Genomic DNA, 22,778 nt, shown 5'->3' with positions numbered 1-22,778 from the left:
CTCTCTAATGATGCTTGACACGCAGGGACACACAGCCCCTTCTGATTCCCTGTCTTTGGTGGTCCAGCTGATCTCTCCCGCACTTTCAAACGTCAATAGAAATTACTGTGTAGAACACTTATTTTGACATTGTTTTGAAAGTGACATTGTGTATATATCTTGTTTCCTGGAGGGCAAGGACTATGTTTTACTGGCTCTTGTGTGATGCGCAGCATCTAGCATTTACCTTATCGTGTAGAGTTTTAGAGCTTTCAAAGGAGTGTGTTACCCAATAAATACCTGAGGGATGTCATCACGTCTTAGTGTTCTGCTTTATGGATTATCTGTGCTCGCTCCTGCCTCTAACTACCTCGCCTGGCTGCTTATGGAGAGGCTGGATGGGGAATCGTCAGGCCTGGGTTTTTAAGGGGATGAGTGGGTGTGAGCTTAGCTTATACAGTCTGAATGCTTTCTTCGGTATATTAAATACATGCTGGATTTTTGGTCCCTGCGAATTTCGAAAGGGAGAGAGGTGGGAAAAGAAGAGTTGGATGCAATGGGCTTGGTGTATTGCATACTATGAGAGAAAAGTTTGAAGGTTCCCCACACTGCCCTGAGGCCACATCTGATGAGGAGACAGATGTCCCTATAAAAAGGGACAGAGGGCTCTCCCAGCCCATTCAGGGCCACTGCAGCTCTTTGTGAATTTTTTGCTGCCACCAGCAAGGTTAAAAAAAAAATGTTGGTTGGGGGGAGAGTTTCTTCTCCAAAGTCTATGGCTTGGGTTCTCAGACTTGTTTCTCTTTTTCTCCATGATACCCCTGTGGCTCCCCAGGCCTCTGCAGAAAAGCTGTGGCCAGTCTTTGCTACCACGTGAGAGAATGTGGAGATGTTGGAGTCAATGGAAGGCAGTTGAGGTGAATCCACACTCAGACTCATCTGGGGTTTCCCTTTCAAGCCCCAGGATGTCTGAGGTTATGGCTTCTTCTTACTTCTTTCCTTTTTGCTCCAGCATCGCCCTTCCCTACCCCTCCTGCAGCAGCCCAGAACCCTGAGCTTTGAGAGGCCCTCGGATACAAAAGCCCCCTTGCTCCCCCAGGCACCCCTCCTGTGGTTCAGGCAGCTCCCTTTCCAGTGCAGTCCCCTGCAGGGTGAGGCCAGGTCTCTGGGACTCAGTGCATCTTCCCACTCCATCCTTGATTCCACCTCAGGTGGTGCTCCTGGGTTGCACCCATCACCACTCACACAGGTGTCTGGAAGTGTGGGGCTGTTTTTGGTTGTCAAGGTGACTTGGGAACCCTATCGTCATTTGGTGGCAGAGACCAGGGATGCTAAATCCCACAATGCACCAGGAAGGGGCATCTCTCAAAATGTTATAGGCTTCCCCATCGAGAAGCACTGTGCACCAGGCCGAATGACAAGCTTCTGATCTTCTCTGGAGGCAGGAGGCAGCGTGGAGGAGTCAGAGACGGTCTGAGTCCCTGCTCTGCCACTTACTGGCCCTGGGGCTAGTTTCCTAGCCTGTTTCCTCGTCATTTCCTCATTTCCTCGTCGTAGCTCAGGGTGATAACAGTGCCCTCACTTCAGAGTTTTAAATAGGATTAGATTTGTCAATATACATAAAGACTCAGGACAGTGGCCAGTGTGTACTGAGGGCTACAGAGACATCTGCTGTTTCTACCTGGGCCTCCAGGGCCACCCCCTTGGCCTCGGGTTGAAACTGTTGTCGTTGCAGACACTTGCTTCATGAATGACTGGGCCCATGGCCACCGTGACTGAGATCCTTGGCTCCAGGTATGGGCACTCACCCAGGTCCGGGACCCGAGCCCCCCTGGTACCTGCGCTTCCTTGATTCTGCTCTCAGTCCAGCTCTTCCCTCCCACCCTCGCTCCGTTAGATCCTTCTGGGGGCTGCTCCTCTGTTCCTTTTGTTAGGAGCCTACTTCTCCTGCACTCTCTTTTCCTCTCTGGCTCCATAGTTGTTGTCTATGTTTGCTGTTGTGTCTCTTTTAGAACCTCTTTTAGCCCGTGGTACTCAAAATGCAGATTCATTTCATCATTCAAAATGCATCATTCACCAAAAATTGAGTGGGCCCCAATCCAGAGATTCTGAGTCAGGATGTCCAGGTAGGGGCCAAGAATCTGCATTTAACATGATGCTGGTGGTCTCCACAGAGCCAGCCTCGAGCTCCACTGGTCCAGTCCTAGGAAGGGGAGGGTTGTGGCTGCCCTCACCCCCAGAAGGCAGGAGGCCCATTAGCATGTTATAGCTGGTCACCATCTGGCTCAGGTACATATGTCATCATTTTTAAAGATCTACTTAAAATTCCACATTTATATTTTCTTCTGGCTGGGGTCATACCTCAACCTAGAATCACTCCTTTGGGAAAAGGATAGATGGTAGAGGACGAGGGGTGACGTTGCTTTCCTTTAGGAAAGTGGTTTAGTGGGAAGGGTCTCTGGGCTGGAACTCAATGGCTTGGATTTCTAGCCCCTACTCCATCACTAGCCTGCTGTGTGACCTTAGTTGAGTCACTTAACCTCTCTGGGCTTCGTTCTCCTCATTTCTAACGTGAGAGGGTTGAACAGGTTGAACTTGCCAAAGTTCTCTTCCAACTCTAAAAGTCTGTAAGTCTATGAGTCTATTTGAATGTGCTGACAGCTTTAGAATGGCTAATTAATGAGTTTTTAGTGGAAACACATTAGGTGATAATGAGGGCCTCAGAAGTAAATCTCTCCACTCTTGAGAGGAGCTGAGGGATGAGACTTGAGTGTGTTCTCACCTGATAGAGCCCCTGGGAAAAGGGAGTGGAGAGCCACAGGCTCCTGTCTGGGGACTCAGGGAGGCCAGGAGTCGCAGCAAAGCCCTCCACAGAGGGAGCCAGCCGGCACTGTCCTCAAACAAAAGGAGTCACCTTGCGGGAGAGGCTGGAGCCACTGGATGGAGTGGAACCTTGGCAGCCCCGCAGCCCCGGGAATGGCACTCCTGCCTCACATCCCTTTCCAGAGCTCGTTCACCTGCACGGTCTTTAGTCCTCTTACACCTGGAGCTTTTATCTCCCCCATTTAACAGATGAGAAATAGAGGCTCAGGGGAGTGACTTGCTCAAGAGAAGGTCAAGGAGCTAGTAAGTAATAGATCAGGATTCAGCCCAAGCTTCTGGATTCCGAAGCCCACGTCCTTTCTGCTCTGCCTGGCCAGCTCCTCCCACCTGGCCGGCCACCTCTGCTGGCCGCTCTGAGTAGCTGATCCGAGTGAAAGGGGCCTCTTTATTTAGAGCTCTCCGAGAGGGTGTGCAAAGCCACCCTAGGACACGGCTTTGCAGGACCGGCCCTGGGAGTGGGACAGATCAGGCTTGGGGGAGGGGTGGGGGTGTCCAATATGTGGCAAGAGGGCCTTCTTGACAGGCCATGGCTTTGCTGCTGAGAGCTGGGCGCAGCCAAGTACATCACTGTGCCCAGTGTGGCAGTGCACAGGCGGTGTTTGCTGACCACTGAGCTGGCATCTAAGGGAGGAATGCCCTACAGCAGGGGTGTGAGGATGAGAAGGAGGGATCCAGAGAGGCTGGGGGATCTCTGTCCCAGGGAGACAGACAATGAGACCCAACAAAGAGAGAAACCCACTCTGTGTGGTGTGGGCCAGGGGCAGGGTCTCCTGGCCCCGGGGTGGAGGCTTGGAGCAGGTGGATTTCTCAAAGACTCCACCCGCTGGAGACTTTGGCTGCAGAGACACGCGACCTTGACCTTTCCCTTCCAAGTGAAATAGGGCGCAAGCATTATGCAGAGATGCAGCAACTTTGCTGCAGAGGGAGGGAGAGAGTGTGCCAACAAGCATTTGTCTGGGCCCTGCCCTAGAAATGCTCCAAGTAATAAAATCAGGATGACTTAAGAAATGCATTACCCTTCTCCGCCTCCCACAGCTACCTGCGTGCCCTGGGAGAGTCAGGGGAGAGGCCTGGCCACCTAGCCAGGTAATGTGGCCTCAGTCCCCTCACCTGCAAACCAGGGGATGGGAGAGATGGTCCTGAGGCTCCACCTGCTCAGACCTCAGGTGGGTCTGGAGGAGATCTTTGTGGGGGGCAGAGGAAGGACTGAGAAGAGATGCCAGAGAGAAAGGGGAGAAGAGAGGAGGGTAGAGATAGAGAAGAGAGGAAATTGAGGGAGGCTGAAGAGAGGTGAGGAGTAGAAAGCCATGACAAAGTGAGGTGCGCAGAGCTTGGAGGTCTAGTCCCGGCCCTGCCTCTGAGCCTCCGCCTCCACACCTGGGAAATGGAGCTGGGAGTACCCACCCCACTCTCGTGAGGGTCAACAAGCAGGTTACAAACCATAAAGCGCCACACAAAATAATGTGCTGAATTCACAAGAAAAGCAGCAGGAAGAGAGGCAGAGGAGGGTGGGGAACCAGGGGAGATCCTTTTCTGAACCTCCCCTTTCCTGGGGATGTGGGGGGGGGGGTGGTGCGCGGGGAGTGGGAAAGAAAAAACCCAAGACGGACGAGGGAAAAAATAAAATCCTTCCTCCGTGAGGCTGGACGCGTTCCTTGTGGGAGACAGAGAATCCGGGGGGCTGCCTGTGGCCGGCTGCATCTGCATCTCCAGCAGAGGAGGCTTTGCCTGGGCGAGAACAGTCCGAGTGGGGCTGGGGCAGCACATGCTACCCCTCCTTCCTTCCCGCAGGCCCGGGGCAGGGAGAAGGCGGTCTCTGGCTTTGAGGTCTCGGGGAACTTCAATTTCTGTCAGACTGAAAACCCTGGAAGGGCTCAGGAGGCTGGTGTGAGGGGAACATGGTAAAACCCCATGGCAGAATCCTGGACAGGAGGAAAGGATTTGAAAGACACAAAGAGAAAATCTGGATGAAGAACATTCTGGAAAACCAAAGGAAGACAGGACCCCCAGTCCATGTGGGCCCAGCTCCACACACGGTCCCTCCTTCTGCTGCTCGTGCCTGGATCCCCGTCTTGGCATGCCGTGAGGCCAAGACGGCGGAAGCACAGGGCCGGGTCAGGGCAGCCAGCTCCCCTGGCAGGCCAGATTTATGATTTGGCTGAGCTGGTGAGAGAGCGAGCCTGCAACCATCCAGGGTATGAAAAGCAGCCCAGTGTTTCCTCGAGGAGCCACAGTGCCAAAGGCAGGGGCATCCATCTGGCCTCTCCGTGTAGTTCATTTGTCACCCTGGAGCCTGCGACCAGGCTGGCCTCCCTTCTGCCGTCTGTAGCTACAGTTCCCACCTCCAGCTGCCTCTGCTGCGGGGCCTGCAGCCCCAACAGGTGCTCTGAGGGGGGCAGCCTGCCCCCTCCCTTGGAACCCTCTCACGCTAGGCCCTCCAGCTGGTGCCCATCCAAGCTGGTGTCTCCTTAACTTCCCCTGGGGGTAAAGAGCCTTGGCGTCAGACAGATGAAAGGACCTCAGAGAGGGCCAATACTGTTTCATGCTGTGTTCTAGGGAGCTCTGGGGTTCCTCCGAGCTACCTTGAGAGCTTCTGAGAGGAGCTGAACATCCAGGATCCAGCCCCCAACCCACCAATGTACCTCTGCTTCTATCTGACCTAGATATAGATGTCCTAGATAAGATTTCCTTTGAAGAATGCATTCTGCTGATGAAAAAAAAAAAATTTGAGGGCAACAAATCTAGTCTCATTTCAAAGAGGAAGATACAGAGGGCCAGAGAAGGCCAGCAGCCTAGCCAGTTTTTGGCAGAATGGGGACTGGAACCCAAGCCTCCTGACTCCCCCAGCCAGGATCTCTCCATGATACTGGGCTGTCTCTTTTGAGGTGCTGACCTGAGCATTCATGACAACACCTCTTCTCTTACCCCATGGGTGTTCCTCTTCCCCCTTGCTGTCCAGCAGAGCCAGGCCCCCTCTTGAGCTTGGACGCCATGCCCTCTTTGCATTTCCTCTGCAGGATGTAAACCACCTGCAGCCCAGGGAAGCCTTTTCAGATATGAAGTGAGACCTCCATGTCAACTGGTAATTACAGCCTGTTCGGCCCAGGGGCTGTCTCCAGGCCCAGATCCTTGGGTTGTGGCTCCTCCATCATCCCCTTGGGCACTGGTGGTTACTGAGGGTTTTCTGGTGGAGTGTGGGTCATTTCCTTTACTTCCCCCTTGTTCTCTGGAGAAACTTGGTTCTCTTCTATTTAGGTCTCAGTTTGTCCATTTTGGTGTCTGATTGTTGGTGCTGATCCAGCCACTCTCTACCGCGGTACCTGGACTCCGTTCCAGAAAACCCCAGACTGACATTTCTCCTGGGCTCGGGGCTCTCTCCACCCACAGCGCTCCGTGCCCTGTTCTCTCCCGTGATTCCTGTGCGTCCTGTTCCCCCGCGTGGCCTGCCCTGTTTGTGTTCTGCCTCCTCTGCTGGACTCGCTTTTCCAGCATGTCGCCCTCAGCTTCTCCTCTCCAGATCTACACCCAGGCTTTGCTCCCTCTAAACGCCTCTCTCGGCTCTTTAGAGCCAGCCCTTCTGCTTCTTGAAGCTGCCCACCTGGAGGCTACTTGCTGGTGCAGGAGCTACACACCCATCTCCCCTTTGACCCCCACAGCGATCCTATGGAGTAGATATTTGTGTTCCCAATTTTCATATAGGGACACTGAATCTCAGAGATTGAGCAGTTTGCTCAAGATCACACAGTTGATAAGTTTTAAAGTCCTGGTTCTTCCTAACCCCTGAGGCGAAGCAGGGACCCACAATACCGAGCTGCCCAGGTGGTCACCTTGCATGGTCAGGCTCATGACCTTTAGGCTGAGGGTGGCACAGACTGACGGTGATCTTTCTCCAAAGCACTCATCCCTATGCCTGGTTACCGTCGCCCCATTTTCCCTCCATGGAGGCTGGCTTCTCCTCCCCCCACCTCCGACCCGGCCCAGGACCCCTGGGAGGGTGGTGATGAGGGATATGGCTCTGAGATGGGAACAGGGGAGGGGAAGCTTCTGGGCTCTCCATCTTCTGGAGAACGGGCACTGGGACAGGGGTGCAGGGAGAGCAGCGACCAAAATGGGGGCAGGAAAGGACCCAGGCTGGAAAAAGGAGGGCTCGTGCTGCAGACTCTTCTGTAAAATGCTGCTTCTTCCAAAGTTGTTCCCGGAGAGTGTTCAGCCGAGGAAGCCGACTGCTGACAGCAGCAGCTGTGGAGGCGGAAGAAGGAGAGGGGTGGCATTAACACCCTGGGGGCGGGGAGGGGGGATGGTGTCTCCTGCCTGTTCTGGAATCTGTGAGTCTCGCACCACCCATCCCCCCACTCCCTCCGTCTCAAAACCCTGGAGGAGAGAGAGGGATTGGATGGAAATCAGAGAGGGGCAGACACCCCAGGAAGATGCACACAACCTGCCTCTCACACTCCTCTCCTGCTCACACACATGCAGACACACACGCGCACACACACACACAGCCTCTCACACTCCCTGTCTCTTGCACGCGTGCACTGCCTCTGACACACACACACACACACACGCAAGACCTCACATTCTCTTTTGCTCACACACAGGCGCGCGTGCACACACATACACACACACACACTCACACACTCCTTTTCTCTCTCTCTCAGGTCTCTCTCTGTCTCCCTCAGCCAGGATGTCACACCACTGCTCTCTGGTCCACCCAAAGTTGGAGTATTTCTGGGATAAGCGATCCACTCCACGAGGAAAATCATTCTAAACCACCCTCGGGCGCCTCTCAGGAAACTCGGACGAGGAAGCCAGCCTTCGGGGGGTGGCTGGGGCTCGGCCCAGAGGCCAGCCTGGGCACTGGCGATTGGTGTGTCACGGCCGGGCTGCGCGCTGTTTCCAGCGCTTTTGTCTGGCACTGGGAGCGAGGCTCGGCAGTGTGAGGGACAATCGGAGCCGTTCTGGGCAGGCTGCTGCGTGTGTCCTGCTTTCCCTGCAGCCAGACCAAGCTGCCCGGCGCCGCCGGGCGGGACGGAGATGTTTTCCTGCTAAGCTGAGTGCAGCAGCCTGGGTTGATTTTACAGGAAAGTGTTTTCTCTCTGAAAGCAGTAGCAGCAGTGGCTCCCTGGACTGAGACTCAGCCCTCATCTGCCCAGGGAAGCCCCCCGCCCCTTTCAGAGACCTAGGAGCGGGGCTTGCCTGTGGCCTGGGTCTGCTCCCAGGCAGGGGCTGGACTCCTGGGCGCCGGTGCTGGGGGTGAGGAGTGGGAGAGCCAGCTGCTCCCTGGGCTCTGATGGACCGTGGGGCTGGTGGTACTGGCTCTCCAGGATTGTTCCTCCTGCCTGCCGTCTGATTTTCCACATCACGTCTGGGGCTCTGGGTGCCCGCGGCTGAGCTGCTAGTGGTGAGTACTTGGACAGCTGTCTCTCTCTGTGTTTGCTGGCCATGCCCACGTGAGTCACAGCGGACAAGCTCTGCAGCTTTATGTTCAGACTAGATGTTAATTTGCCTCACCTCCTGCCACCTGGGTCCGGGGGAAGACCTAGGGGGAAGACCTAGGGAGCAGGGCCCACCTGGGGTGAAGAGGGTGGGTGTCAGGGAACTGGGGCTGCAGGTGTTTTTCTCAGTAGTAAGGGGACCCTGGAAGAAGCTTCTCTCACTGCTTTCCTCTCCTGGTCGAGTAAAGATGTGCCTAAGCATGTGTGTGGACAGATGGAATGCCGGCCACTCACAGGTGCTTCAGACTTTGGGCCCAGCTTGCTCTCTTGCTGCTAATTCCCTGCTGGTGGAATGGCTGGGAATGCAGTGAGGCTCCTCTTCATTCGTGGCCATGTGGCTCGTCATCTCCTCCCACCATGACATCACCATCCTGGGGCCACTGAGATGCTCCCTTGGTCCTTCTCCTTGCTCCCTTGGGCCCTGGGCTGCTGGGCTCCTGAGGGCTGGATTGCTGCCCACACTGCCAGGAAAGGGCATTGGAATGGTGGCAGGTCCCCACCTTGAATGTGCAAAATGAGGCTGGGGAGAGGCAGCCCTTGGGACCTGGGACCCTCTGTTGTAGCGCTGTCCCCTGCCTACCCATCTAAACCGTCGTCCTTGTGGTTGTGTTTTCAGTTTGGGCTGCCTCTGGGAATAAGGAGGTCTGTGAGGCCGCTACATGCTGAGTGAAATCATGCTTTCTAGATTCCTACGTGGGCCCTCAACTGTCTCTTTGACTCCACAGGGCACCCATCTTTCTAGTGTTCCAAACGTGTCTGTGATCGTGTTTTCTGCCCCCTTGTGATTGTACAGTCTTTGCTTGTAACTCCATAAGTTTCAGACCATGAGTGTGTTTGGACATGATGACTTCTGAGGTCCTTTTGGGGAGTCTCCCACTTTCCAGAGGTTTTTTGGGGAACAACTCTGCACCCCACTCCCCCAATATATCCTGATCCTTTGGGGCCTGTCTGAAATCCATGGCAGGCCTGGAGGAGTGTGATTCTGGCTTATTTGAGAATTCTGGTGTTACGATTCTGAAGTCATGGCATGGCGGGGGTGGCGAGCAGCGGTGTTCAGAGCAGTTTCTCAACAGCGTACCACTGACACTTGGGGCTGGATAGTTCTTGGTGGGGGGGACCGTCCTGTGCCTTGTAGGATGTTTAGCAGCATCCCTGGCCTCTACCCACCAGTAGTACCCTCATTTGTGACAACCAAAATTGCCTCTAGACATTACCAAATGTCCCCCCAGGGGCAAGATTACCCTGATCGAGAATGCTGTTCCCATTAATGCTGCTGCTGCTACATTCTCTCCTTTGGCCCTCAGGTGGCTGTGACTTTGTGGGACTGGGTCTCAGCACAGCCAAGTGAAGTGGAGCCATCTCTGGCCTGGGAGTGCAGACGCCTGTGCTCTGGGCTGTGTGATCTCGCTCACGTTCCCACCCAGTTTGGGCTGAGAATCACTTCTAGTCCTCCTCAGCCTCCACCAACTTCCAGATCTTTCTAGTGGGAACGTAGTGGTGAGGCTCGGGGGTACTGGATTGGGCCTCCATGTGTGGGGAATGAGGTCTAGGAAGGAAAATCCTACTGCAGGGTGCCACCACTCCCTCCTGACCTTTGCCCCAAAGCCCAAAGTGACACGGAAGCCAGGATGGGTTCAGTGCTCGTCCTGGGGGGTTAGTGGGGCGGGTGCACGTGCACTTGCTGGTGGCTTTCTGGGTCCTGTCCCAAATGAATGATGTGGAGGTGAGCCCTGCCTTGGGGAGCTTGCAGAGGGAGGCAGACATCCTGTTATGCACCAATAAAGAAATCAACCAATTGAGAGGGTCCCGTGTCTTGCTTGGATTAAGTCTCATCCTTCTAGGCAGAATACTTCTGAGGAAGGGCAAACAAGAGAAGACGCCTTTTGAGTTCCTTATTTATCAGAATCTCTGTGGGACCATAGTGCTTTTGCTTTTTATCAATCCAGGAGGGCTTCATGAGGGAAGAGATGTTTCAGAACCTGTAATGTTGTGGATAGGAGGAGGCAGCATGGAGAGAGGGAGAGAGTATGTCTGGGAAGCCGTTAGATCCATTTTTCTGACAGTGAGTTTGGGAGGCAGGTAGAGAAGTTGGCTAAGGAGTGCCCTTCCTCCGTCCTTGAGTAGGCAGGTGCCAGCCCTGTTTCTCCATGCCTCCCACCTACTCTGCTGACACTTGTCTTCAGAGCTAGAAGGCAGGCTCCGCCGCCCCCAGCACAGAGGAGGGACTTACAGGAAGCCTCATGTTACAGAGAAATTATGGCCAAATTCTGATTTGTGGACTGGAGCAGAGAGGTGCTTCAGGTAGAACAAACCAGCAAATCATCGCCTAATCAGCCTGCTGGGCTTTGCGATGCCGTGTGTGATCCAGTGGCCGCAGACTGTATCTCCTAATGAGGCTCGATTCTGGCGGGTAAGTTTACAACCCCCAAACAAATGGTGTCTAAAGAGCCGGGTTGGGGAGGTGGATGCACGGTGCTGCTGGGATCCACCGTCACCCCAGATAAGCCACAGCACGTTGTCCTTAAGCCCTGAGCCTCCGTGCTTGCCACCTAACTGCACAGAATCTGTTTCCCGGCAACTATTTGGGGACTTTGATCTTCCCCTCTTTTCCTGGCCCCGTCTCCTTCAAGGAGCCAGTTTTCTCTGAAAAGCCTGATGGGCCCTGGGGAAGAGGAGAGGAATCTCAGATGGGCCGCTTTGGGGGCAGTAAACAGCTCTGTGATTTCAGCTTTTGAAGCTATGTAAGCTGTGGTAGGTGTTGTGGTAACGCTCTGAAGTTTGCCATTTCATGGTCCCAGGGCGGAGCTGGGTCCCTACCTACTGTGCCTGTTCTTTCTGGGCTGGCTGGTCATATCAGGCCAGGCCTGGGTTTATGTAACTTCCAGGACTGACATGAGACCCACTCACCATGGAAGAGGGACAGAGGTCCTCGTTTGCTCCCACAGGGGTCACAAGCATCGGTAGGTGAGATCAGGCACAGACCAGGAAGACCATCCAGGGCCCTGGTGGGTCAGTCCAGGGGCAGCTTACAGGGAGAAGCCAGAGGGCAGCTCTGCATGGGGGACCTTTCTCCCCATCGGTGCGCCTGGGCAGCCTCAGGCAGCGACCCTAACTCACAGCCCTCTCTGGCCCACCAGCAGCTTCTGTGTGGTCGCTGGGGGCAATAAGCAGCGTGGGAACTGGATGGGTGGGTATGAGAAGCTTCCAGTAGAGTCGTGAGTTCCCAGCCCAGTCCCCCAAGTAAGGGTGTTGACTCTGTCAGAACACATGCTGATCAGACACAAAAAGATTTTGTCCCCTAGTGGAGCAAGGAGAGGGATGTGGAGAGCATTTTGGAGAAGGGGGCTCCTGCCCGGTCCACGCCACTCAGTAACCAGAGGCCTGCTGGCCATCCCAACCTGGGAGGGCTTCGCTGAAAGCTTAAGCGGGTGAGATTCCTCTTGAGGAAGTGTACCGAGGGCAGAGCCCACGCCTGTGGGAGCAGGAGGGCCGCATTCACCCCGCATTCATTTCTTTATCCAACTTTGACGGTCTCCGGCTTCGAGGAGCTCACAGCGCAGGGGAGGACGGAGGATGATTGAGACATGGTGGCCCTCACACAGCTGTGGGAGCCCACTTGAGGTCCCAATTAATTGGTTCTTTGGCTATTCTCCCAGCAGAGCTTTCCAGGCCCCACCCCAAGGCTTTCGGGAGATAACTGAGATGTGGGGTCAAGTCGCAGCTGGAAGCAGTGGGGCTGGTCCTAAACTGCCAAGTCCTGGAGGGCTTGTTAATCTCTGTCCCCCAGGGCTGGCAGGAGGCTCCCCAGTGCCCTCGGCTCTCTGCTCGGGGTTAACTGCTTTCTGTCCGCTCCCTCCCTCCCCCTCCTCCTCCTGCTGCTGTCTGCTGTCCACGTTTGGTACTGATCACTTCCTCCCCAGTTGCCCGTTTGGACCCTTCCAGTGGGACCTAGGTGGCTGATGTTTCTGTAGACCCTCCCTGAACACAAAGGGGACAGAGTCGGGGGATGATTGAGTGAACTGTGTCTCATGTTTTTCCTCTCCTTTTGGACTCACCTCTACCTTCTCCTGTTCTGGAGGGGAGGGGCTCAGGGAAACGGGCTGTGAGTGCCTGGCTCTCTACCATTAAAGCCCTGATGCCTGTTCCTCATATGTGAAATGAGGGAATGTTCTAGAACAGGGTTCTTCCCAGTGTGGTCCTCGGACCAGCAGCATCAGCATCATCTGAGAACTTGTTAGAAATACAGCTTCCAGGGCATCCCCCAGACCACAGACTCAGAAACTCTGGGGGTGGGGCCCAGCAACGTGTGTTTAACATTCTTATGGGTGATGCTGATGCGGCTCAGGTTTGAGGACCGCGGCCCTAGAACACCAAGGGGAGGGGACCCCCTTCCCACTGCAGCCTATGGCCGATCTCATCATCTCCCACCTTGTCGTAACTAGTGACTTGCAAAAATCCAGTAGCCACATTCTGGAGCGTGACCAGTTATCTTAAGGGCATCATTAAATTCTCAAAATTATAAAAACAAACAAAAACCCCACTATACCCTAGCTTTTTCCGGAAAGGCCTGAAGGTGGTTTCCATCCCAGCCCCTTATGGGAGGAGCCTGCAGAGGGGGGCCGGCAATCCAGTGAACAATACGGGCATCTGCAGAGCACACCTCGGACCTGAGAACAGCTGCCCACCTCATGGATGCTGGCTCTGATCCTCCCACGTGCTCCCACAGCGGTGTCAAGAAGCCTGCCCTTTCAGAGCCTGTGGTGAGAGCCCTGCCCCGTGACTTTAATGCCGCTCTCTCCCCAGAGGAGCAGAATGCCCTAACATCTCTCTCCTGCTGCTGGCATTGAGCCCATCGCTGAGTTAATTCAAGCGATGCTAATAGCCGGTTTGCTGGGGAGAAGACCTCTTGCAGACCCCTAAATCCTACTCGCCGGGGTGCTGATAACAGGCTAAGACTCCTGTCTGGCCACCTGCAGTCATTCACAAAATAGTGTGTAGACGGCCCAGCACTGGCCTGGACTCTGTGTTGAGACCAAAGAAATAGAACCTTTGTCCCTGCCCTCCGTGAACCAGCCGTCCAGGAGGGGACAGCGCCACGGTCCTTAGTGTTTAATTTGGGCTTCCTCCCTCCTCCAGCTTTTCTCTCCTCCAGGCCCCTCTCCTTCCTTGGTGCAGACGGCTGGCATCACCTTCCTGGAGGTCCTCAAACCCCCGCTGGTCGCGCTCCGTCGGGTCAGGCTCAGCATCCCGCTTTCCGCTGGTTCTATGAGCAGCCAGTCCCAGCTGAGACCTTTCCCGGCCTTTCTCCGGTCTCCAAGGAGCCTGCAAGAAATGCAGCCTGAGAACACAGCCTCCCTGCCCTCCCCCACCGCTCTGTTCTCCTTGCCCACTCCCCCCAGCTCCCCAAGGCTCCCCCGAGCCTGCAGCCCCTGCCCCCATCCTGCTTGCTCCCTGCCCTCCCAAACTCATGTTTTATGCAGGAACATCCCCATTCTCATGGAAAGTACAGCAAAGTTTGGGAAAGAATTTCAAATCTCTTTTGAAGAGGGTGGAGCAAATGCAGGGCTCTGGGGTTAACCTCAGCTGAGTTTTTTCCTGGCTGAGTGGACGCCCCTTTGTGTGTGTGTGTGTGTGTGTGTGTGTTTCTTGTTTCCCTTCCATCCACCATTTACACTGCAGGGGGGTAGAGGCGGGCTAACCCACACAGACACACAAAGTGATGTGTGTGCATACATGTGTGTGGAGCCTGCCTCACCTCCCAGGGCCCCATCTTGCCCCTCCTCTGCCTTCTGAGGAGCACTAGGAGTGTCTTATCTTGGATTTAAACATTCTCAGAAATTTGAGAGGCACAGGGAAAAGAGATTGTTTGTTTTTTCAAACATTATAAAGAAAATGAACATTTGTATAAAGCTTTTTCGTGGCGATTATCACAAGATCTGATGTCCCTTTGTTTTGAAACATTGAAACGGTTGTATATAAATTGATTTGTAAAAAATAAAATTAGGGGGCCAGCCCAGTGATGCAGCAGTTAAGTTCACACATTCCACTTCAGCAGCCTGGGGTTCGCCAGTTCGGATCCCGGGCGCAGACCTACCCTCTGCTTATCAAGCCATGCTGTGGTGGCATCCCACATATAAAATAGAGGAAGATGGGCACAGATGTTAGCTCAGGGCCAGTCTTCCTCAGCAAGAAGAGGAGGATTGGAGCAGATGTTAGCTCAGGGCTAATCTTCCTCAAAAAAAAAAAAAAAAATTAGCTTTGTTGGGTATATCAAACTCTACGTTACATGTTATTCTGCTAATAATTCCAGGTTCCCCATTGTAAAAGTGCCTGCCTCTTCAGATGTCTAGCATCGCTTCTAACGGTTTTTAAGAAGCAGGCAAAACCTTGCACAGAAGACTCCATCTACAATACTCTTAGAGGAAGACAAAGGACAGTATTATGTTTTCTGGACTTGGTGTTGGCGAGAAACAGAAAAGCACTTATTTTCAGAAAAGGAATTGTGGAAAGAAAGGAGAGGGAAACCTTTAAATCTCATTGAACACAGTTTACTCTGTAGAACTTTGTCTAATCAGCCTCATTCTCTGAACCGTCACCTTGAGTCATTTTTGATTCTTCTAACACTTTGTTTTTATCATCTTCCCAGAGTCCTGAAAACTGAAGATTTGCCTAGATTGAGACAAGCTTCTCTCCTTTTTCACATGTTAATTTATTCCTTGATTTGTGTCATGTTTTTCCAAATATGGCTCCATTTCTCTCACGTGCAGTTGGAGACTTAGGGCACAGATGGAACCATACAATGGCATTGCCACCGTGTTGGGGGGATTTGCTTGGGAGGGTCCCCAGCTTTCTCTAGACCCAAACCCCCAAAGTGCCCACTGTTTGCAGCATTGAGCAGCTAGGGCATATTTTGTGTTTGTTTGAGTAGATCTATGAAATGCTGTGGCCACTCCCCTCCCACCTCTCCACAGATCTGCGTCCAGATCCCAGATCCAGCCCTTTGACCACAACTGGAGTTGCTGAGGACAAAGCTTTTCCCATACTTGGTTAAAGTAATTTCTTTTACTTTCCTCTGTACTTATAAGTGAAAATGTGCTTGGATTCCCAGGAACAATTGATTTTTCTGTAGGTCATTTAGAAAAGAATGTCAGACAAGGAGCATCATTATATGCAGACAAAAAGATGGATGTAGCTTGTTTAAGGTAAAATCTTTTTGCATCGTTTTTAGAAACGGTTTGGGAACGTAAAAAAACCCCATCAACACTTTATTCATTCTGTAAAAGTTTCAGAATACAGAAATATATTTGAAATAATATATTTCAAAGAAGTCCTTGGGACCAAAAACGGGGAAATTATTTTTTTCCCTCATGTGTTTTTTCTGGGCCTTCACTTTTCAGTCTCATCCCTGGGGAATCTCTTGTATTAAGTGAATTTAGAATAAAATCTAGTTCCCTTTCCTCCTTGGTAGCTTTCTTTGTCATTATTCTTTTCTTAAAATTTTTATTATATTTTTTTGAGGAAGATTAGCCCTGAGTTAGCTCCTGCCAATCCTCCTCTTTTTGCTGAGGGAGACTGGCCCCGAGCTAACTGTGCCCATTTCCTCTACTTTATATGTGGGACGCCGACCACAGCATGACTTGCCAAGTGGTGCCATGTCCGCACCCAGGATCTGAACTGGCGAACCCCAGGCCACCAAACTGGAATATCCAAACTTAACCGCTGTGCCAACCGGGCTGGCCCCTGTCATTATTCTTAAAGAAGAACATTTATGATGTGCCGGGAGTTCCACCATGCCTTTTAGTTGGAGGAGGTGTAGTCCAAGAGTGTCAGAGAGCAAGAGAGCAAAGAGATAAAGACATGGACCCAAACCAAAGACCTCAGATGGGCATAAAGAGACATGGACAGATTGGCAGCCCCTAACTGACAAGTGGCAAAGAAAGAGGGCTTTAGTGGCAAACCCAGACACCCTCCTAACAATGAGTCCATCCCCTGGCCATAATGGGAGTTATTAGGGGGCCTCCAGGAACTTTGCCAGGCATCTCCATTAGCTGTGGGGGTGGGGAGGTTGAGCTCGCAGACCCCAGGGGATGGCCCACTCTGGGCCTTTGGACCCACATCTGTAGCGTCCAATACCTGGGTACCTGGAGGATGCCCTATGTGAATGAGCCTTTGAGAACCACTAGGAAGGCAGCCAATGAGAAGAGAAGGGGGAAAGGTTAGTTGGAGAATTACGGGCAAGCCCCCTGTATGTAGCAGTTGTTGTATGGTGGGGTGCCTCTGTGAGCCTTACCGGCTGTGTATTTATTTACCCCTCTTCACAGCAGGACCAGTTATGAGGCTGACGAATTAATGATTTACTAAAGGCCAAACCCTGCCCTTGCTTCTCCCGCCTCCTTGCTCTTGATTCCTACTGCCACATTCCCTGCCACTCCCCTTCCCTCCACCTTCACAGGAAATGATGTGATTGAGAGAACTACAACATTTACTGAGTGGTTGCTAGGGGTAGGTGAGGGTACCAGGCCTCCTCCCCATCGTACTACCAGTTTCCATGAAAGGCAGTCTCAGCCCCAATTCTTTCTCTATAGATATTTATTAATAAGCCAGCACAGAACAGTCAGACAACCTGTTCTGGAAGCTTGAGGAAGTCCCAGCTCTCCATCCTTTTAAATGGTCCAGGAGCATCTGGCCTGAACTGTTCCCTTGAGACAAATGTCACAGGATTTGGCTAACCTTCTGGTGCAGGGGTCCCGAACCTTGGAGGAGATGCTAAAGCAGTTTGGGTTGTTCCCCTCAAAGAAGAGCTCATAGGGAGGGGGGCGTGAATGATGACACAACTGGCTGGTTGTTTTTAACACCCTGATGACTTATTTTTTCTTTTAATTTTAATTGAGGTATTATAAAACAAATGTAGAAAACCAGAAAATAGATGTTTTAGTAGCAAGTTATATTAGGTCAGCATCTTACACCACTGCCCAGGTTGAGAAAGAACTTCGGCAGCCACTCTAGAATCTTCTCTGCATTCTAATCTCCATCTCCCCCCAAAAGTGGCTTGATTTCCTGTGTCTTTATAGTTTGTTTTTGTTCCTGATGGTTTTTAATCAGGAGGTGGGGCTTCAGCTTCCTGAACCCAGAACAACCCAGAATTCATCGAACCTGCAGCAGAAAAGATTTAAGTTAGACTGCAAAAAGAATTTCTAGGATTTTAGAATACTAGAAATCAGTGACATGGAAATAGAAAAAAATATCCTTGCGGTGATTTAGATGTGGTTCTGGTTGGAAGCAGGGAAATAAAGGAGATCACCCCATCAGCCCATCACCCCATCGTGCCTTTGCCCCATCACCCCTTCGCCCCATTGCCCCATCACCCCAGTCCTGGGGCTGCCCTCAGAGAGTTAGGCTGGCGGGAAGCCGCTTGCCTTTTCTGATCTCCAGGAGACTGAGGAGCCTCTGTGGTTGGGGAGGATGGAGACAGGTGACACCTCCTTCCACGGTGCCTGACTGGAAGAGGTCCTCCCGGTATCGTTGACCCCTCCTTCTGTGATTGGAGGCACGCTCTTCCTCCTGAAGCCTCTAATCCTGCTTTAGTCGATCAGAGAGAGTGACTCTCAAAAGAAAGAATGGCCAGCTGGGGGACAGGCCTGGGATCTGAGCCCACCCCATTCCCGGGTGACCAGGGCAGCCGAACAAACACACTCTGGCCCCCGGCCCAAGGGACACCAGGCAAGGTGCCTGGAGGAAATGGGGCAGTGGAATAAGAGGGAAGTGAATGGTCTCCTGCTTTCCCTGCATTCAGTGTGTGGTTTCCATGGGGCCCCAAGTGTGTTTACAGGCAGCAGACCTGGGTGGGGGAGCCCTGGGGGACCTGGGCTGCAGGGCTGCAGGGACAAGAAAGGGAAGGCTGAGGGGGTGGGCAGGGAGGGCTGGAGCACTTGAGCAACCAAATAAAAAGTTGGCTGTCGAATGCTTTTTGCCAACCATAGTCAATTCTTAATTATCCCCGTAATGGGAGGGAGCAGTGGCAGGAATGATTCAAAGCAGTGAATAATCCCAAACCGTTTAAGCTACATGATTTTTAAAAGAGAGAGAAGGAGATTTCCCTTCCTAATGATGTCTGGCTCAGGCTGATGTTAAATGGGGGAAGTATTAACAGCAAGCTCCCTGGGGATCAAGGCTACAACCAGTCTTATTTAATATGTTTATAAATTATTTAGAGTTCACATTTCCTGATTTTGTGAACAGGGGCTGGGAAAGGGCTGTAAGTCCTCCCAGGAGCCAGAGGAAATCCTCGTCCAGAGCTTATGCACTCATCAGAGGGAATCCCGAAGTGGGAAACCAAGAAGAGATTGGAGGTGTCAGGCTAACCAGGCCAACTCATGGGAGGGGCCTAGGTCAAGAGAGCCCCACCCCGACCCCTGCAAGCCTATGCCTAAAAGAAGAGGACAATGAGTCTCTGCTCTAGAACATTGAATGGCACCCAGCTTCTCCCAAATTAAGTGCATTCAAGGCCCTCCATAGCATGGTCCCAACCTCCTCTCTCATCACTCCAGCCATGCTCCTGACATGAAGAATAACAGCCTGTAGGACCTGGTGACCTGCCACAGTCACATGGCTAAATGCAAAGCACTTGGACCTGTACCCAGAATTCTGACTCAGAGTCTCTCCATCCATCCATGTCACACTGGATCCTGGCTGACTCCCAAAACCATACTTCAGCTTCCTGCCTCTTCTCCTGTATCTACTGTCAGGATTCTGTTGATCTCATGTGCTACGTCCTCTGAGGAGCTGTCCCTCTCTAAAAGTGCTCTCTTTCTCTCTGCTCAGAAAACCCAGTGGCCGATGTGCCTCTCTCATGGCTCATGTCAAGCTCCACCTGTGTGACAGCCTTGCTGTTCTTGTCTCATTCCACCCAGACACCGAGAACTTCTTGCTTTGTCTCTCCTGCCCTGAGAGCCTCCAGCACACTGTCTTGCTCCTGGTGCATGGCATCCAGGGGTTAGTTGAGTAGAGAAGGATGGGACCCTCCCTTGGAGTGGGTGTAGGAAGTTAGAGCTGAGTCTCACAGGCCAGGCCTGCCTTGGGGATGTGATGAGTCCATTTCCTGAGAGCCCTCACCTGTTAGTTTTCTTGAGAAGCCGTCCAGTGCAGACTGGCTGTGCATTATCCTAGGCTGGGGTCAAGTCCTTCCCTTGTTGCACATGGAGCAGCCCCCATGACTGTGTGTCTCCCAAAGTGTGGCTCCCAGTCCCCTGCCTCAGCCTCACCTGTTGCATCCTGCCCAAGAGGAATCTGTGCAGGGCCTGGGACCCACATGGTGACCACCTCTTCAGGTGTCTCTAATGTGCAGGGAGGTCTGAGAACTGCTCCTAAAGGGCAGGAGGGCAGCCATCCAGGATTTGTGGAGGTCATGTGGAGAAGTGTGTTGTGTGCAAGCACACATGCATTTACACACATGGACCTGCAAGAGCCCAGTGTGTGTACATGTCCACATTTATGGGAGCCATTCCAGTAACTACATCCACTCCTTCTTCACCAAGCCCCCAAAGTGCCACCTGGGGACGTGACTTAAAAAATGATTTGGTAATACATACTATATCATAGATAAACCTTGAGGACATTATATTAAATGAAACAAGCCAGTCACAAAAGGACAAATACTGTATGATTCCACTTATGTGAGTTACCCAGTATAGACAAATTCATAGAGACAGAGAGTAGAACAGTGGTTACCAAGGGCTAGGGAAGCGGGGAATGAGGTGTTAGTATTGGATGGGTACAGGGTTTCTGTTGGGGAAGATGAAAAATGTTCTGGGGATGGATGGTGGTGATGGCAGCAATATGAATGGACTTAATGCCACTGTACACGTAAAAATGGTTAAAATGCTAAGTTTTGTTATGTATATTTTACCACAATAAAAATTATAATAATTTGGGCCATTTCCCTGCCTTGGGGAGAGACTTACTGGCCAGAATGATGGACTTTGCTCTGGCCTTGAAGCTCTCTGGGGAAGGTGGGGTTGCATTCACCACTGCCCTGCCCGGCGTCCCACACCCCCAGAGACAGGGAGACCTTCCTTGGGTCTTTTAGATCCATGCCATGATAAGTCATCCTGGGACAGGAGGGGTTTGTGTCATGATCAGAGACTGGCTTAAGAACAAGACAAAAGGGAGATGATGCTTCTTTGCGTGGGGGAAGCTAATAGCAGAGTCCAGTAGACAATGTGGATGACATCAGATGCTTCCAAGTGATGAAATGTCTGGTCACCTGATGTGTGTGGCCCAAAAAGTGTCAGCTTCACTTTACCCCAAATATGTAAGGCCAAATTTAGGGAAAAATAGGTAAAAGTCATGTCCATAAGTTGAGAGTTGCCAGTGGTCTGCCACAGCTCAGCAAATCTAAGGAGCCATTGGAAATGGTCCCCTAAAGGCTTTGGCCCTGTGTGCTGGTTTGGCCAAAAAGATTAGCCAAGCAGCCAGATGTTATGGTGAGAGTGTCAGAAACAGCATGGCACTTGGTTCTGACCTCGGCAAAACCAGATGTGTGGCCTGTTGTTCCTGCTTTAAGGTGTTGTCTTTCTAAAAGTCTGCCAGGACTCCCATGCAGGAAGGAGAAAGTGAGGTGGGGGCCATCCCAATCACGAATCCTTTCTCCCTATTAAGATTGTAGCTGAGGTGACCTATGGACTTGATCCCCAAGCCCCTGAAATCAGGATGGGGGCGAGGTGAGGGGCAGCCCTTGAAGCTGGCAAAAGGCAGCTTTAGCGCAAGTGAAAGTAAATGCTATTTACGCAGCGGGTAGTCAACTATGTGGACCTTGTAACCCCTAGAAGTGGTGTCAGCTAAATATAGGAACAGACTCAGGGAGAGTGTGGAAATGTTCATGGATGACAAGCTATAATGGGTGGTCAGGGGCTGCTGGGCCTCAGGGCCAGCTTCTGTGGTCCGTGTCAGGCAGAGTGGCTTTCCTGCTGGAAGCCCCCTGAGTGCTCTCAGAGACGGAGGGGCCACGTCTGCTCCGTGGCTTCAGTTCTGATTTTCCTCACGCTCTCTTGGCTTTACTTTGTCCTTACAGCCACGGGCGTCTCTGGTCATCCCCTCTCAGCCCTTCAGAGACTTGAGGATCTTGACTCTTCCCCCACCTCCCATCCCACTGATGCTCTTGTTCCTTCCCCGGTCCATGGAGTCTCAGTCCTTGATCCTTTTTTTCGAGGTGCCCCCACATCTCCCTCTGAACCCCACGCTGCCACTGTGCAGTCACAGGGCTGGCTGGAGAAGGTCACCAGACCAGCTCAGGGTGACTGGCAGTGGAGGGAGCATGATGGTGTTGAGAGCACATGAAACGGGTGGAAACAGAGCAGCCCAGAGCTGCAGGACACCGTAACAGGTGCCCAAGAGGCCTGGAGGGAGGAACAGCCATCAGCCGCCTTACCTCCCCTTTGCTCTGTTGAGCTGAACGTGCATTTATGGAGTGCCTATGCACTCCGCATCAGGATAAATGAGTCTTCCAGCATGACGCCGCGTCCTTCCTCTACCTGTGGAGAAGGGCTGGCAGAGCTCCACTCTGGGCCGCCTGGCTGAGGCCTGCGTCTCCCTAACCCTGTTATGCTGAGATGCCAGTGCTGGGAGACCCGCCTAAGCAACCACTGAGTGTCTCTTCCCACCTAACTCCCTCTACTCTCAGGCTGTTACCTACCTGGCTGTTCGGTTTTCAGGGGCATCACTTTGACCCATGATCTATGGGAGTCCATTAAAAAACAAGTTGTGTCATAATGGGCTTCTACTATCCAGGATTGATTTTCCTCTTTTCTGCAGGAAAGGAAGCACACGACCGGCTGGTGTTTGGGATGCCGAGGGGTGCCTGCGGCCCCGCGCCCCACCTCCCCCGCTGGCCTGTGAACATTCAGCTGCTCGCTTCCCCAGCTGAGTGAGTGGTTCTTTTCAGGGGCAACCGACTGCACACAGATTCCTGAGCCATGATCTCATCAGCTCGTGAGAGGCTGAGCACGTCCGCCAGCTCACACGGGAGAGAGAGGGGCACTCTGGGGTCCAAGCAGGGTCAGGGGAGGATCAGGGGTTTGCCCTTTGGGTTAGCACCAGGGCTGGTGCAGACACAAGTCTTGCCCTCTGTCTCCTGTCTGTCTGCAAATACTGCTGTGGATCCCCACCTGGGGCGGGACTCTCTGGCAGGCTCCCCGTCTGCCGTCACTGTACCTGCTCCACAGCCCCCAGAGGACACAGGCTTGCAGGGGGGCCCGGCTCTGGCTTGGACGCCTTCCTGCCCACACTGTTGCCTTCAGCATTCCTCAAGTCAGCAAATATTTATGAAGCTCCTACTGCAGCACTTCCCAAAGTGGGCCCTGGAGCCTTTGGATTGGAACCATCTGCAATGACGGTTAAAATGCTGGCTCCTGGGCACTATGCCAG

General features: G+C 52.7%; 1 protein-coding gene across 8 annotated transcripts in view; it reads left to right on the top strand.

Annotated features, from left to right (window-relative positions):
- The window catches only part of SEMA5B (semaphorin 5B), a 120,679-nt gene that overhangs the window by 27,418 nt on the left and 70,483 nt on the right, over window positions 1-22,778 (top strand). For 2 of the 8 annotated variants that reach the window (XM_070508978.1, XM_070508975.1), the window contains exon 2: window positions 22,167-22,278. The exons of 4 other annotated variants lie outside the window; for them this stretch is intronic. The gene's annotated coding sequence lies outside the window, so the exon portion shown is untranslated. Of the gene's footprint in view, window positions 1-7,520; window positions 8,264-22,166; window positions 22,279-22,778 lie in introns of all 8 variants that reach the window. 2 more of the 8 variants (XM_070508976.1, XM_070508977.1) reach the window with 2 other exon arrangements.

This window comes from Equus asinus, chromosome 5 (genome assembly GCF_041296235.1).
Source record: "Equus asinus isolate D_3611 breed Donkey chromosome 5, EquAss-T2T_v2, whole genome shotgun sequence".
Taxonomy (NCBI): domain Eukaryota; kingdom Metazoa; phylum Chordata; class Mammalia; order Perissodactyla; family Equidae; genus Equus; species Equus asinus.
The sequence above is the reverse complement of the archived record's forward strand: the minus strand, read 5'-3'. Positions and strand labels throughout refer to the sequence as shown.